General features: G+C 37.5%; 2 long non-coding RNA genes, 3 other non-coding genes and 1 pseudogene across 5 annotated transcripts; 5 read left to right on the forward strand and 1 right to left on the reverse strand.

Annotated features, from left to right (window-relative positions):
- Positions 1-14,449, forward strand: part of LOC134326295 (zinc finger protein 850-like) — a 122,960-nt pseudogene that overhangs the window by 19,918 nt on the left and 88,593 nt on the right.
- Positions 7,080-7,161, reverse strand: trnas-uga (transfer RNA serine (anticodon UGA)). The gene has a single exon. It is a non-coding gene; the product is annotated as a tRNA-Ser (tRNA).
- On the forward strand, positions 7,396-7,477 carry trnas-uga (transfer RNA serine (anticodon UGA)). Its single transcript has one exon. It is a non-coding gene; the product is annotated as a tRNA-Ser (tRNA).
- On the forward strand, positions 8,412-8,493 carry trnas-uga (transfer RNA serine (anticodon UGA)). The gene has a single exon. It is a non-coding gene; the product is annotated as a tRNA-Ser (tRNA).
- LOC134326030 (uncharacterized) lies at positions 9,036-10,043 on the forward strand. The gene is made up of 3 exons (XR_010014462.1): positions 9,036-9,122; positions 9,861-9,923; positions 10,020-10,043. It is a non-coding gene; the product is annotated as an uncharacterized LOC134326030 (long non-coding RNA).
- LOC134326023 (uncharacterized) lies at positions 11,926-12,556 on the forward strand. The gene is made up of 2 exons (XR_010014454.1): positions 11,926-12,075; positions 12,170-12,556. It is a non-coding gene; the product is annotated as an uncharacterized LOC134326023 (long non-coding RNA).

The following is a 14,449-nucleotide window of genomic DNA, read 5'->3' on the forward strand; positions in this document are numbered from 1 at the left end:
CTCCGGAGTTTTGATTCAGTTCAGCGGTGTTTGATTCAGTGAATCTTAATTAAACTCTTCTGTTTGTGTCTCGTTTTGCCGATCGTGTTTGCGCTCCTTATTTCTGAATCTAACCGTTACCGTGTATAATCCTTGTTGTCTTCCGTTTACTGTTTAGTTTATCCGCTGGTTTTGCACTCTACCCGATTTTGTACACTGTTTTCACCCTTTTGATATTAAACTTTCCATGATTTATGTTCCGTGAGCGTCTGGTCAGTTTCTGCCTCGTGACATGTTGGTATTTTAATTAAAATATAAAGTATGTAAACAATCACGATTGTCACATTTCTAACATCGGGTGTAAACGTTCATGCGAATTAACCGAATTAATCGTGAAAATCGCCCAGCCCTAGACTAAAATACATATAAAGGGTGTAAAATGTAAATGCTTTTTAATCAGTTCACTTGAATTATTTAAGTAATTATGCACACTTACACAAAATTAAACATTTTTTAACCAGTTATGGAATATTATTAATGTTTGAATGTGCAATACACACAAAAACAGATGTAACTTATTTCAAACATCTTTATTTACCTGACCTTGCTTATTGAGCATAACAATAACAAAATATGAATGACCAGTAGGCCTGCTCTGCCTGAAAAATATATGCATTGTTCATAACAAATTGCATATTACATTCTTTATAAAACTGGGTACCGTAAAAGCAGCAGTGCCATTATGTTGCCATTATACTGCCAGCAGTGCCAGATGTGGTTTCAGATTTGTTGTGTTTTTACCCGAGATCGTCGCCCCCAGATGGTTTACACATTGTCTTGTTTTTCACGACGTGAAATTAGGAATGTGTATCGGCTCTCCTCTTTCTCCCTGTTGACATTGTGGAGTTAACCTAGTTCCTTGAGTAACGACAGTTCACAGGCTAGTCTGGTCTTCCCGGGTTCAGATCAAATTTGTGCGAGTGTGGTACTGCAAAAGAAATTAGTACTGATAGGATGGCTACCCGGCTTGTCCCGCCTCTCCACATACGCTAAAGTAGTTATGATTGGATCTCTCCCTAACTCTCCAAAACTAAATCAGTTACTGATTGGATGTCGTCCCTGCCAAACATTTTCGTCTCGTTTTTATTCATTGACGAAAGTGTCAATTACACAAAATGAGTCTGAGACCAGGATTCATGGTGGGCTGGCTGGTACATGTATGAATTATCTACCCTTGTGTTAAAACTTATTCCACATGCTTATAGTTGTAGCAACTAGTGAAAATGCTTCTATCCTGCATTTCTGCAAAGTAAAAAGGATTTCCATTCTTCATGATTCAGCTTTTACTGATTTATAATGAAGAACAGTGTATTAGATCCAGAAAAAATGCATTTCCTCTAGTAATACTGTTTAAAGCTTACAACAGACATGTTTATATTTGTTTTAAAGCTACGTCAGTCAGTAGCCATTTTATTAAATGATTTTATTAAAATTTGCCATTGACCCCTTTGGGTACAAAACAAAAATGTTCCAATTTTTTCTGGAAAATAGGGTTAGTAGTTCTACAACACTAGCTTTAGTAACAACAGTGTTTATGTGTAATAAGTAAAATGGAGATGGTTTTTTTAATCTGCATCCTTTATTTTTTTATTTGGCAACATTCAGAGATGTATTACAAGGAAAAGTTCTGAATAATACTGAAGTAAAGTGGCAAAAGTGAATATGAAAAGTTTTAAACTGATCAGGTTTGGTCTACTGTAATTAAACTCATTCAAATAACTTAGCCCACAAACAATCCAATCATTAGAGGAGCTCAAGTCCCACAAAAGGAATACTTTCACCCAAATCACTTCAAAACTAATCAGATTGTTGAGATACATATAAGCAATCTGTAAGTAATGAACTATAGACCGTTTCAATGAGGGTAAACAATAACAACGCTACTGCGCATGTCTGTTCCTTTCGCCTTTCCGGTAGCGCCATTTTTAAACATCCATCCAGCACTCTAAAAAATGATTCAGCACATTAGTAAATTAAACATAATATAATAAGTCAGTTCAACAAAAAAAAATACGTTTGTTACATTTGTTAAAATTTTTGAGTTTGGGCAACCTAAAAAGACATTATTTTAGACAAACTCAAAATTGTAAACTTTTTCAACGCATAATTTTTGCTTTAGTACAACATCATACCAATTTTGAGTTGAGCCGACTAAAATATCTGAGTTGTCTGAACGAAGCAAAGAAGAGAAGAGCATCAGAAGCTTTACGTTCTGTGACTGCGCATGCGCACTTCTCCTAGCTGAGTTGTAACGGTCGAGGACGACCCTGAAGTTTTGGATTTTGCCCTGACCTGCCCTGAGGTAGGTATTCAGCTATTCAACATAATACAAGTTATGTTTAAAACTTAACAAATGCATAAACAATGAACTGACTGAATAACGAGTGGAATTACTAGCATTTTAGTTTCACGTATTTTCTCAACCAAAATTTCAAATATTGTATGGCAGACGAGTGCGAGTTCTTTTCAAATTGTTAATTTATATAAAGGTTCACAAGTGTAATCTATTTGCAAATTTTGGCTTGTCGGTGACAATTTAACCATTTTCGGTACACAGAGAGCGATGTTAGCTGACATGCTAGCAGGTTATGATGCCCATTGGTTTGAATGGCCTGGGGCTAACTGTGTTAGCTTAATAAGCTAAACTTGTCTGTGGTACAGCACATTACAAAACAGTCTGTTACACTTAATTATGATGCGGTATGATTGTAAGTAAGCGGCTCATTTGATGTGATTTTCACGACTGTGAATTAGGTAGGGCCTTATTCATGGTATTCATAGTTAGCTATAGGTGCAAACTTTTAAACATTAATATGCTTATTGTTAATTTATTGGAATTTTGCTTACATACTTGAACTTTAGCTGATTTACTGTGCTTGTCTTAATTGATTATTAAACGAGAGCTAAATCATCATATTGTTTAAATGTAAATATATTATTTTTAAATTGTTTGTGTTTTTTATTGCAGATTAATATGCAATGCAATCCCAGTCCAGAAGTACTACTGAAACATTACAGATTGTGTCATTACCAAGGGCGCTCCTGGCCATTGCCGTGTTTGTATCCTGACTCTGCTTACTATACTAGAAAACTAGTTTGTTTATTGATGCTAATTATACTTTTGCTGGAGTGGCACAGGTTTATGGCTTAAAATAAATGTCTGTTGTTAAAGTCAAATAAACGTTTTAATAACATTTTCTTAAATTGTCTTAAATTTCTTTCATAGCTACTTGTTAAGAGCATAACATCATTTTGCAGATGTTTTTACTCAGATAGACTTACAATTGTGGCTGAATACAATACAAGCAATTGAGGTTTAAGGGCCTTGCTCAGGGCCCCAACAGTGGCAACTTAGTTGTGGTGGCGCTTGAACCAGCAACTAGACCAGTACCTTAACCACTGAGCTACCAACTGCCAGTTCAGATATGTAAAAAACTTTTGCCTGTAAAAAAAACATTTAGTAACTGCTTTTTTTTAGTTAAAAAAAACACAGTTTAGTAAACTAAAAGTAAAATGTTTAGTCAGCCTTAAAAATCTAAAGGTTAATCTGACTTGAAAATGTAAGGCAACCGGCTGCCTCACCTTTTTAAGCAGTTGTGCAACTTACTTTGCTAAGTTAGGTTGTTAGTTCACTCAAATCACTATTTAAAGTTGGACAAAATTACAATTACTATTTGATTGTACTATATATATATATATATATATATATACAGTGTATCACAAAAGTGAGTACACCCCTCACATTTCTGCAGATATTTAAGTATATCTTTTCATGGGACAACACTGACAAAATGACACTTTGACACAATGAAAAGTAGTCTGTGTGCAGCTTATATAACAGTGTAAATTTATTCTTCCCTCAAAATAACTCAATATACAGCCATTAATGTCTAAACCACCGGCAACAAAAGTGAGTACACCCCTAAGAGACTACACCCCTAAATGTCCAAATTGAGCACTGCTTGTCATTTTCCCTCCAAAATGTCATGTGATTTGTTAGTGTTACTAGGTCTCAGGTGTGCATAGGGAGCATGTGTGTTCAATTTAGTAGTACAGCTCTCACACTCTCTCATACTGGTCACTGAAAGTTCCAACATGGCACCTCATGGCAAAGAACTCTCTGAGGATCTTAAAAGACGAATTGTTGTGCTACATGAAGATGGCCAAGGCTACAAGAAGATTGCCAACACCCTGAAACTGAGCTGCAGCACAGTGGCCAAGATCATCCAGCGTTTTAAAAGAGCAGGGTCCACTCAGAACAGACCTCGCGTTGGTCGTCCAAAGAAGCTGAGTGCACGTGCTCAGCGTCACATCCAACTGCTGTCTTTGAAAGATAGGCGCAGGAGTGCTGTCAGCATTGCTGCAGAGATTGAAAAGGTGGGGGGTCAGCCTGTCAGTGCTCAGACCATACGCCGCACACTACATCAAATTGGTCTGCATGGCTGTCACCCCAGAAGGAAGCCTCTTCTGAAGTCTCTACACAAAAAAGCCCACAAACAGTTTGCTGAAGACATGTCAACAAAGGACATGGATTACTGGAACCATGTCCTATGGTCTGATGAGACCAAGATTAATTTATTTGGTTCAGATGGTCTCAAGCATGTGTGGCGGCAATCAGGTGAGGAGTACAAAGATAAGTGTGTCATGCCTACAGTCAAGCATGGTGGTGGGAATGCCATGATCTGGGGCTGCATGAGTGCAGCAGGTGTTGGGGAGTTACATTTCATTGAGGGACACATGAACTCCAATATGTACTGTGAAATACTGAAGCAGAGCATGATCCCCTCCCTCCGGAAACTGGGTCGCAGGGCAGTGTTCCAGCATGATAATGACCCCAAACACACCTCTAAGACGACCACTGCTTTATTGAAGAGGCTGAGGGTAAAGGTGATGGACTGGCCAAGCATGTCTCCAGACCTAAACCCAATAGAACATCTTTGGGGCATCCTCAAGCGGAAGGTGGAGGAGCGCAAAGTCTCGAATATCCGCCAGCTCCGTGATGTCGTCATGGAGGAGTGGAAAAGCATTCCAGTGGCAACCTGTGAAGCTCTGGTAAACTCCATGCCCAGGAGAGTTAAGGCAGTTCTGGGAAATAATGGTGGCCACACAAAATATTGACACTTCAGGAACTTTCACTAAGGGGTGTACTCACTTTTGTTGCCGGTGGTTTAGACATTAATGGCTGTATATTGAGTTATTTTGAGGGAAGAATAAATTTACACTGTTATATAAGCTGCACACAGACTACTTTTCATTGTGTCAAAGTGTCATTTTGTCAGTGTTGTCCCATGAAAAGATATACTTAAATATCTGCAGAAATGTGAGGGGTGTACTCACTTTTGTGATACACTGTATATATATATATATATATATATATGCAAGCCCTTTTGCTGCTTGTTAATTGTTTGCACTTTTAATAAATGCAGATATTGTATTTGATGACTGGAAATTGATGTATTTGAGTGGTAGTTAAGTGTGCTTATATTTTAAGTAATACAAAAGCAAAAAAATTAAGGCAATAGTTTGCATGGATCTTTCTATGTTGGTAGAACTTAAAAAAATGAGTTGGTACAACTTGAATTTGTAGTCCTTCATTTTGACTTTATTTAGTTGTGTTTATTACAAAACCTGAGTAGATTCAACTTAAAAATATTTAAGTTGACTCAACGTAGTGATTTTAGTTATACTGTGATAATGTATTTAAGTATATTTTAAGTGGCTTAGATAGGTTCCATTTACTTAATAAAACAGAAAGTTAATTCAACTCAAAAAGATCCATGCAAACTATTGCCTTAAATTTTTTAAGTAATTTCAACACCACATTTTTTACAGTGCAAACTCCATGAAGAATGAGTTTGATCACTCACGTGCAGTGGCGGCTCCTGACAAATCTCTCAGGGGGGGCAATTGTTGCGATGATGGCCAAGGTGACCCGTTCAATGGGTAAATTAATGCTTAAATAATTAACATCTTAAGTCATCTGTCAGTTTGCCCTCACAAATAACTTTGAACGTGGAGATAATAACAATAATAATAATAACAATAATAACAATAATAATAATAACTAATAATAATAACAATAATAATATGATAATTTTAAGTAAAGCCTTCACACTAACAATTTAATAGTCTTCATCAGATAGCATTTTATTTTAGGTGCTAGCTGCTCCAACTAGGGTTGCAAACTTTCAGAACTGTGCAACCCTAACCGTAGGCTATAAAAAATATAACGGGTCATACACAGTTTTGTTTAGGCTGTTTAACATTTATTATTTTCATTCTTTATACTGTAATAACAAATCAAAACCATATTTTAGGCAAAACAACATGCATAAAGAACATCATGTAAAAAATTTTCTCAATGGTGTAAACAACATTTTTACATGATCCATCTTCACACAGACATGTAGCCCCGGTTCTGGACTGCATTGCTTAGGGGGGCAGTGAGGAAAGTGCTGGCCCTGCTTGTGTTACTTTACTTTCGCCCTACACACGGCGTTACTAAGACTAAAAGTGAACACTACTTACAATAATAACCGAACCCCTTTTAATTCCCGCGGTAGCAGCAGTTTCATACATAATCGCGCTGTCTCAGTCTAATCTGCAGCGTTTATCTCCCATTGATAAAAATATGGAACACCACGTTTAGTTTCCAAATAAGGAAGATTATGTGTGACGCAGGCACGTAAGTGCGAGCCCTTCCGGAAGTCATTCAAAATGCATTAGAGCGCCCTCAATACGAAAAAAAAGAGCTTTAACATGAGAGTCTATGAGAGCGATCTGGGGCGATTTTCAGTTAGAGCCTGATCGCCCCGAAAGGGCCGGTACTGTACGGAACACAACTCCACACTGATTTGACTGCGATATTCAGAGACAAAACAGACTCCAGAACAGTCACAGCTAGTTTAACACTGGTTGAATGTGATAGAAACATTTCTTCCCTTTCGCACTTTGGTGGTGCGTCGCACGATCGCCCTAATGAACGAGCCGCCCCTGCTCACGTGTGTATTTATTTATGTTTTAATACAAGCACAGAGCAGCGCTGTGAGCAGGGTTCAAACCTGCACGGGGAGACCCCATTGGATATCAAGTCCAACGCTTTAACCACTCGGCCATCATAGCCTGAGGAACACAGGAGCTCTCTAACAAAAACTTAACCAATTCAACAACAACATCAACAACAATATGATTATCATACTAACAGTGAAGTGTGGTGGTGGTAGTGTGATGATGTGGGGATGCTTTGCTGCTTCAGGGAAACTTACAGTATAAGGATGGATGGACCCACAAATGCTCCAAATTTGATTGATTAATGTAGGAAGTACCAGACACCTTCAGGTCTACAACCTCCGTACAGCTGTGATGGCCGAGTGGTTAAGGCGTTGTACTTGAAATCCAATGGGGTCTCCCTGCGCAGGTTCAAGTCCTGCTCACAGCAATCATGAGTTTTAATGAAAGCTTAACGTATATACTGATAAACACTGATAAAGTTGTATGATTGCAATCAGATCATGATTAATGTAAAACTAGTTATCCTCCTATACGTAACATCACAATATTTACCTCAGGATTTTCTGGTTGAGAGCAGAATCTGTGGTTCTGTTCAATTTAATTAACTGAAACCACAAACCACAGTGTGTTAATTTTATTAACTTTATATATATATATATCAGGATTTTCAGATAGAGAGCAGAATTTATGGTTCTGTAATATCACTCAGGCCCTGAAGCTGCAAAGCATCCACATCATCACACTACCACCACCACGTTTCACTGTTGCTGCTGTGAGTTTATTATTTACCTCAGTTTGAAGTAAAATGAAACGTTTGTGCTTTTTGCTAATTCAGTGTCACTGGGTGGAAGATTGAAATCCCAGAGAAACACAGATTGATATTTTAAGAATGAATAAAGTTTTATAACAGTCTCTGTGCACCTTCATTGTTTGCGTAGTTGTTGTGTAGTGAGCGGATCTATAGGACGACTTACTCTGAAGGACACGTGAGATGTTCGGGCTCTTCGTCCCCTCTCGGGTTCGCTCTGTCCTTTCTTCTCTCTCGGCTTCACAACATCACTGAGCTGCACTGCGACACTGGAGGAACGTCTCAGCGGCTTTCACACAGACTGGAGACCATGGAAACATGCAAACAAGAAAAAGCAGCAAGAGCAAAAGATCGGAAGGTAAGAAAACTGATTTTAAACTAATTTTATCATTTATTACAATCTTATATTATTATTTAACTTTAAAGTGGGCGTGCTGGTCTGATGTTCTTTATATTCTGTTTATATCCTGTCTCATAATGTAAATTATTGTTAAAAAAAACAGAATTTAGGAAACCCCAGTACAGGAAACAGCTAAGAATCATTCCTTATACAGCTGTGATGGCCGAGAGGTTAAGGCGTTGGACTTGAAATCCAATGGGGTCTCCCCGCGCAGGTTTGAACCCTGCTCACAGCGGCCTGGACCTTTAATTAAGGAGCCACACCTTCAAATTGTAGATTTAACACTGATAAAAATTTATAATTGTGTTCAGATTATAATAATGAATGTAACATATTTATATCAGAAAATAAAGTGAACCTTCCTCTTTGTGTCCCACAAGAATCCTACTGAACTTTCTCCCTGTTTAGGGTCAAATCCTGTTCACAATAAAATCACATTACGCAACGCTTTACCTCAGGATTTTCTGGTAGAGAGCAGAATTTGTGATTCTGTCCTTTTTTCCAACTCTACTGAACCACAGTGAGAGTCATAAACACCACCAGCACCACCAACAACCCCACAAACACCATCAATGCCCCGAACACCATCTACCAGATCTATAAACGGAACCTAGACTAATTAAACTAGTCCGACTTTTCCGCTTCATTGACACCATCATCATCTCCTCCCTCTCTCTTTCTCTCAGGCTGTGGGTCAGAAGTGTGTAGGCGCTGTTTTACACTCTGGTACTGACGGGCAGACACTGGCACAGGTAGGAAGCAGCGCTGATCTCCGCATCATCAAGCCACGCCTTTCATTCTCACCAATACTGAACTGCTGCCTGGTCAGGTGGATCATCAAAAGTACAACAGCACAGAGTACAGGTACACACATGCACACAAATGAGTGTACGTTTATAATGAGTGTACGTTAGTAAACTACTCAACATGTTCCAGCTAGTCTGTTTAGAAGCTGGGGTCAGAGCTTTGAGAGTTAAAGCCATGCTCAAGGGTCCAACAATTTCTGCTATACACAACTGGGAATTGACAGCCCAGAGCTCTGCCTACTGAGCTACAGACAAAACACTCGCAACAGAAATAAACTAATCCTGCTACAGAAATCTAACTAGTCCTGAATAATCAAGCCTTTAATATTAAATCAGATAATCAGACAAAATATGATAAATATTTTGAAGCACTTCTATTAACCACTGTTTCAAATCAGGATCCAAACCTGATGTACACAATTATGTTTCTATACTCACCAGTCTGTGTTATACATGATGAGCTTTATTTATCTGTATTATTAAATACATTTCATTAAATGTATATTTAATGAACGTACAGCTAACCTACACTACTGTGCATGCACATATAGCGTATTTACTATCTATGGAATTATCTATTTTTATCAGTGCACAGAAGTTGGCTAAAACACAAGAAGTTTTGTTAATACAGATCTGTAATTTTAATGTTTGTATTGTTAATGTAGATGGAAAACTGTAACCTGGAAGCCTCTAAGAGTGGTAAAATATATACATAGAACGTAACTGGAGGTATTATTGTTACTGAACAATTTAAACTAGTTCACATTTAGTTAAACCAGTTTGTATCTTGTGCCAGTGTCTCCATGAATGAATAGGAATTAGGAAGCTGAGGGAACTTCATGACAGCGGGGCTGAAATGGTAGATGTTTAGAGCAGCTCTACAGATTTCATCTCATTTAACTTTTTTATTTAAAAGTTCTTGTGAACATTATTTACTGATTTGTAGCATTGTTAGCTGTTTATTTCAGGTGCAGTGTGACAGTAGATGATTTAACAAATCACACCCAAACTACATAAACATGTAGACACTCATCCTCCAGAGACTCAGAATGTGTTATTATAATTATTATTATTATTATTATTGATGTTGTTAATAAATGAGTTTAAAAATGACACCATTATTTGAGCTGTATGGGCCACATGGTGGATCAGTGGGTAACACTGTGACCCAAACCCAGAGGTGGAAAGTAAGGAATGACATTTACTCGCGTTACTGTAATTGAGGAGTTTTTTGTGTACTTGTACTTTTTTTTAGTAGATTTTACAACCTGTAAAGAAGTGGACATGAAACCGGCCCGTTAGGCTGTTCGATCCTGCGGAGCATTTACGCATTTGTGGCTGCGAACTGAATCACTGAGTTAACGAGTCAGAAACGACTCACTCTGTTTCATTATGATGTTGTGCATAAACAACTCCATGAATCGGTTCATTTGGTGAAGAGATTCAGATGTATAAAGCAATCAGAGCTTCAGAATTCACATTCTGGGCGGAATTTCAATCTCTTTCTTTATTGGTTGTTGTATAAATGACAGTTTAGTGAACGAATCACCAATTTAAGCTTTTTACCTGGAAAGCCGAGAGCAGTGTTGCCAACTTAGCGACTTTGTCGCTATATTTAGCGACTTTTCAGACCCCTTTAGCGACTTTTTTTCAAAAAAGCGACTAGCGACAAATCTAGCGACTTTTTCTGGTGTTACTGGAGACTTGGAGACTCGAACGTAAAAACACATATTGTTCTGCAGTTACTGTCCTCACCGAGCAGCGGGTGCTGCTGTGAACGCCCCCCCCCCCCCCCAAAAGCACTCACAGGCGGTCAGTATCACAGTCAGAGTTGCCAGATTGGGCTGTTTTCCACCAGAATAGCGGGTTTTGTTGGAAATTGTTTTAAAGACATGCAAGCAAAAATAATTTGTTCTTTATATGTATAATTACTGATCTGTACATTTTAAGATATTAATTTGTACGTCATGATGGTTTAACTGGTTTATTATTTGTGAAATGCTAAACATCATCTGCTTATCCTGTGTGTTGGGCATTTTTTCATGCATTTTGGCTGAAAATTACTGTCGCAATCTGGTAACCCTGCCCAGAGTAGCTCAATGTTGTCTTAAAAAACAAAAACAAACCACAAATCAACAGAAGAATGTTCATTTGTAGTTCTAAACATATTTAGGTTGTTTTTACCCACTTTTTGTCTCTCCCACGATGTTATTCCTCTCTTCTACAGCGTCAATTACATGCAAATTGACCTTATGCAAATTAGGTGATGACGTCATTTAGCGACTTTTAGGACAGCCAATAGCTACTTTCCTTACTGAGGAGTTGGCAACACTGGCCGAGAGAATAAATGATCTACAATAGTTTACATTAGTTAGGAGGATAAAACAGTTGGGGATGGATTTATATAATCTGGAAACATACAGGATGGTCTTGTGGATTATATCCCTAATGGAACAACACATGGATATAGATCAGGTAAGCACATAAGTGCTTATGATTTTCTGTTGCTGTGTGACTGATCTGGGTCGCGGTTCTGCTGTTTACGGTTGGCTTTCATTTTGCAACGATAGCAAAGCATTATGAAATAGTGTGATTTTTTTTATGTTAATTATTGTTTGAGTAATTATTGAAGTAAAACGGACAGCATAAATGTGATTGTGAGATGTAGCTGGTTTGTTCCTATGCTGGTGTAAGACCCGTTATATTTTTGATAGGTGCGACTTTACCAGCCTAACCCTGTTACTGAGGATACACAGAAATGATGCTGTATTGAACTGATAAGAGCAGTTACAGGGTGTTCGGTGTGTAGAGCTTAAATCCACACATGAGCTGCTGATATGCTGCATGGCTGGTGAGCTGTGTGTGTGTCTGCTTCATCATTCATCATTCATCTATCAACTTCTGTTGGGAATGATGTTCCTCCTTCTGTTAAACAACTAAAACAGAAGTACAAACCGTGTCTGAGGACGGGAGCATAGTGGAACAGACGCCGGTACAAACCCTGGGTCAGAGTAAGTGTGTGTGGAGAGTAAATGTATATATGATATATAGTGACTATAGAAAGTGATGATAATAATACTAATAATGGTTCTGCTTTTTTTTTAGGGCCCCACGGAGCGTACACCTTATTTGAGCTCAGTTTTGAGTTCAGTAATGAAAACAACAGACCACAGTACTGGACTCGTACTGAAATTACAGCTGGTCTCATGATCACATTTGATCCGTTTGTACGACTCTTCAAGTTTGTAGGCCGGGCAGGACCAGCTTTAGTTAGCCTGGGTCACAACATCCACAACGCACTGACCGGTACCAGTGATACACTGGCTGTTACCGATAACGTCACCGGTCAGTGAAACAAAAGAAATTCAGTTCAAAAGAAATGTGTGTTCAAGTCCTTGCTCAGGGGCCAAAATGTGGCAACTTTGCAGCAACGGGGCTTGAACCAACAACCTTCTGATTACTAATCCTTAAATAAAATTGACTAAAGCTTAAGTGCAGCGTTTGTTGTATTTTTATATTTCAGTGTTTTATATGAACTTATTAAACTACAAGCTTGGTATTTCATTAGTGCTGTTGTTGGGAAAAATAGCATCATTTGTTTGCTCAGTGAAGTTATTTTAATATTCAGATCAGATCTATATTAGTGCTGGACCAAACACAAAACACATACGACTTCTTTTACAAATTCTTACACAAGATCTACTCAAAATCCATGCATTCACAAGGGCCAAATCCACAAAATGGAAAAAAATGGAAATGACGTATCTCTAAAACTAACAGAAAAACGTAGAAAACATTTATTGTGCATTTATTCAGACAAATCAACCTATTAAAGTCTGCTACAGTTTGATGCATTAATGTCAAACTAAAAAACACTTTTTACCCCCTACAAAGAAGTTTGTATTTATTAACATTGTTTTAAATAAGGATCAATGTCTCGAAAAATTACATTATTTATTTTTATATACAATCAATCAATGGTCCTCACCTACTACAAACCTTATTTTGGTAAATATTCATTTATTTATTACAGATTAATAACTAAACATTTGGAATGAAGAAAAAATTAACTTATTTTTATTACCATTATTACATTATATAGCATATACTAGTTTACACAAGTTAAAATTGTAAACTTGTAAAAATTGTAAAACTCAAACTTTAAAAATTAAACTCAAACTTTTGAATTAAAACATTCAGCTGTGTTCTTATAAACAAACTTTCCTTTTATAGATATATTTTAAAAACAAGGAACACAAATCTGAATATTTAGTTTGTCAATACGGGTTTTAAACTATCCACAAACCTTTCTTTTATTTCAATATTTTAAAAATGAATTATATCTAAATTATTCAAATTAAATGATTTGAAGTGGAGCTGCAACCTCAGCATCACTGTTTCTGACCCACTGAAAACCAAACATTCCCAACATAAACACACAAATCCAACAAAGTGTTTACAATCCCAGATCTGCTCAATCCACGCATTCACAAGGGCCAAATCCACAAAATAAAAAAAAATGGAAATGGAAATGACTTGGCTCCCTGTCACTCCTCTCACTATCCTGTTGATATTTATCCTCGCTACTCAACACTGCAGTCACCATCATCTAGTAATGTACACACCTCATCTACTGTCAGCCAAACCAGACTGGACATGGGGACCTAGGGACGGGGACATTGGGACACCCCTTCCAACATTTCAAACTGCAGTTAGAAACTAAACTACCAAAATAAAATAGAATCTTTCCCTGCCCCTGCATGGGAGCTCTGCTTATTGCTTATCTGACCCCCTGCAGTGCTCGGTCAGTCTGCTGGGGATCATCCTCACAGGAAAAGGTGATTGTGATTGCGTGATTGCGGAATATGATCAAAAGATGGCGCTAAAGTTATTTATACATAAACATGAACAACGTTTAACAGTGTTACACAATGACTAACTGTACAACAAGTCTGTTTTATGCTGTAAAGTATATGTACAGTATGTATACACACATATTAGGTGATCCATTGTTCTTCAAATAGGCTAGTGACCCCTGTTCTTAAAAAGACAAAGATACATGTTTCATTTGAGTACATGATCTAATAATGCTGTGTGTTAAGGTTTTATTTAACCTGGTTTATACCTGCCTTCATCCAGCTAAAGATGCCAATCATTTTTAAATAACCATCTGCGACCTTAACATCACAACAACACAAAAGATATTTCATTCTTATGTGCAAATATGTACAATAACAGTTGTTTAAAGTCAAAGTTGAGTTTAAAGTTACATATTGAGTGAATATGTTGAGCATTTATTACGTTCTGTATGTACTTGGCTAATACACATGATGTTTTGTTAATAGAGATCTGTACTTTCAATCTTTGTATTGTTCAAGTATACTG

This window comes from Trichomycterus rosablanca, chromosome 14 (genome assembly GCF_030014385.1).
Source record: "Trichomycterus rosablanca isolate fTriRos1 chromosome 14, fTriRos1.hap1, whole genome shotgun sequence".
In the NCBI taxonomy this organism is placed as follows: domain Eukaryota; kingdom Metazoa; phylum Chordata; class Actinopteri; order Siluriformes; family Trichomycteridae; genus Trichomycterus; species Trichomycterus rosablanca.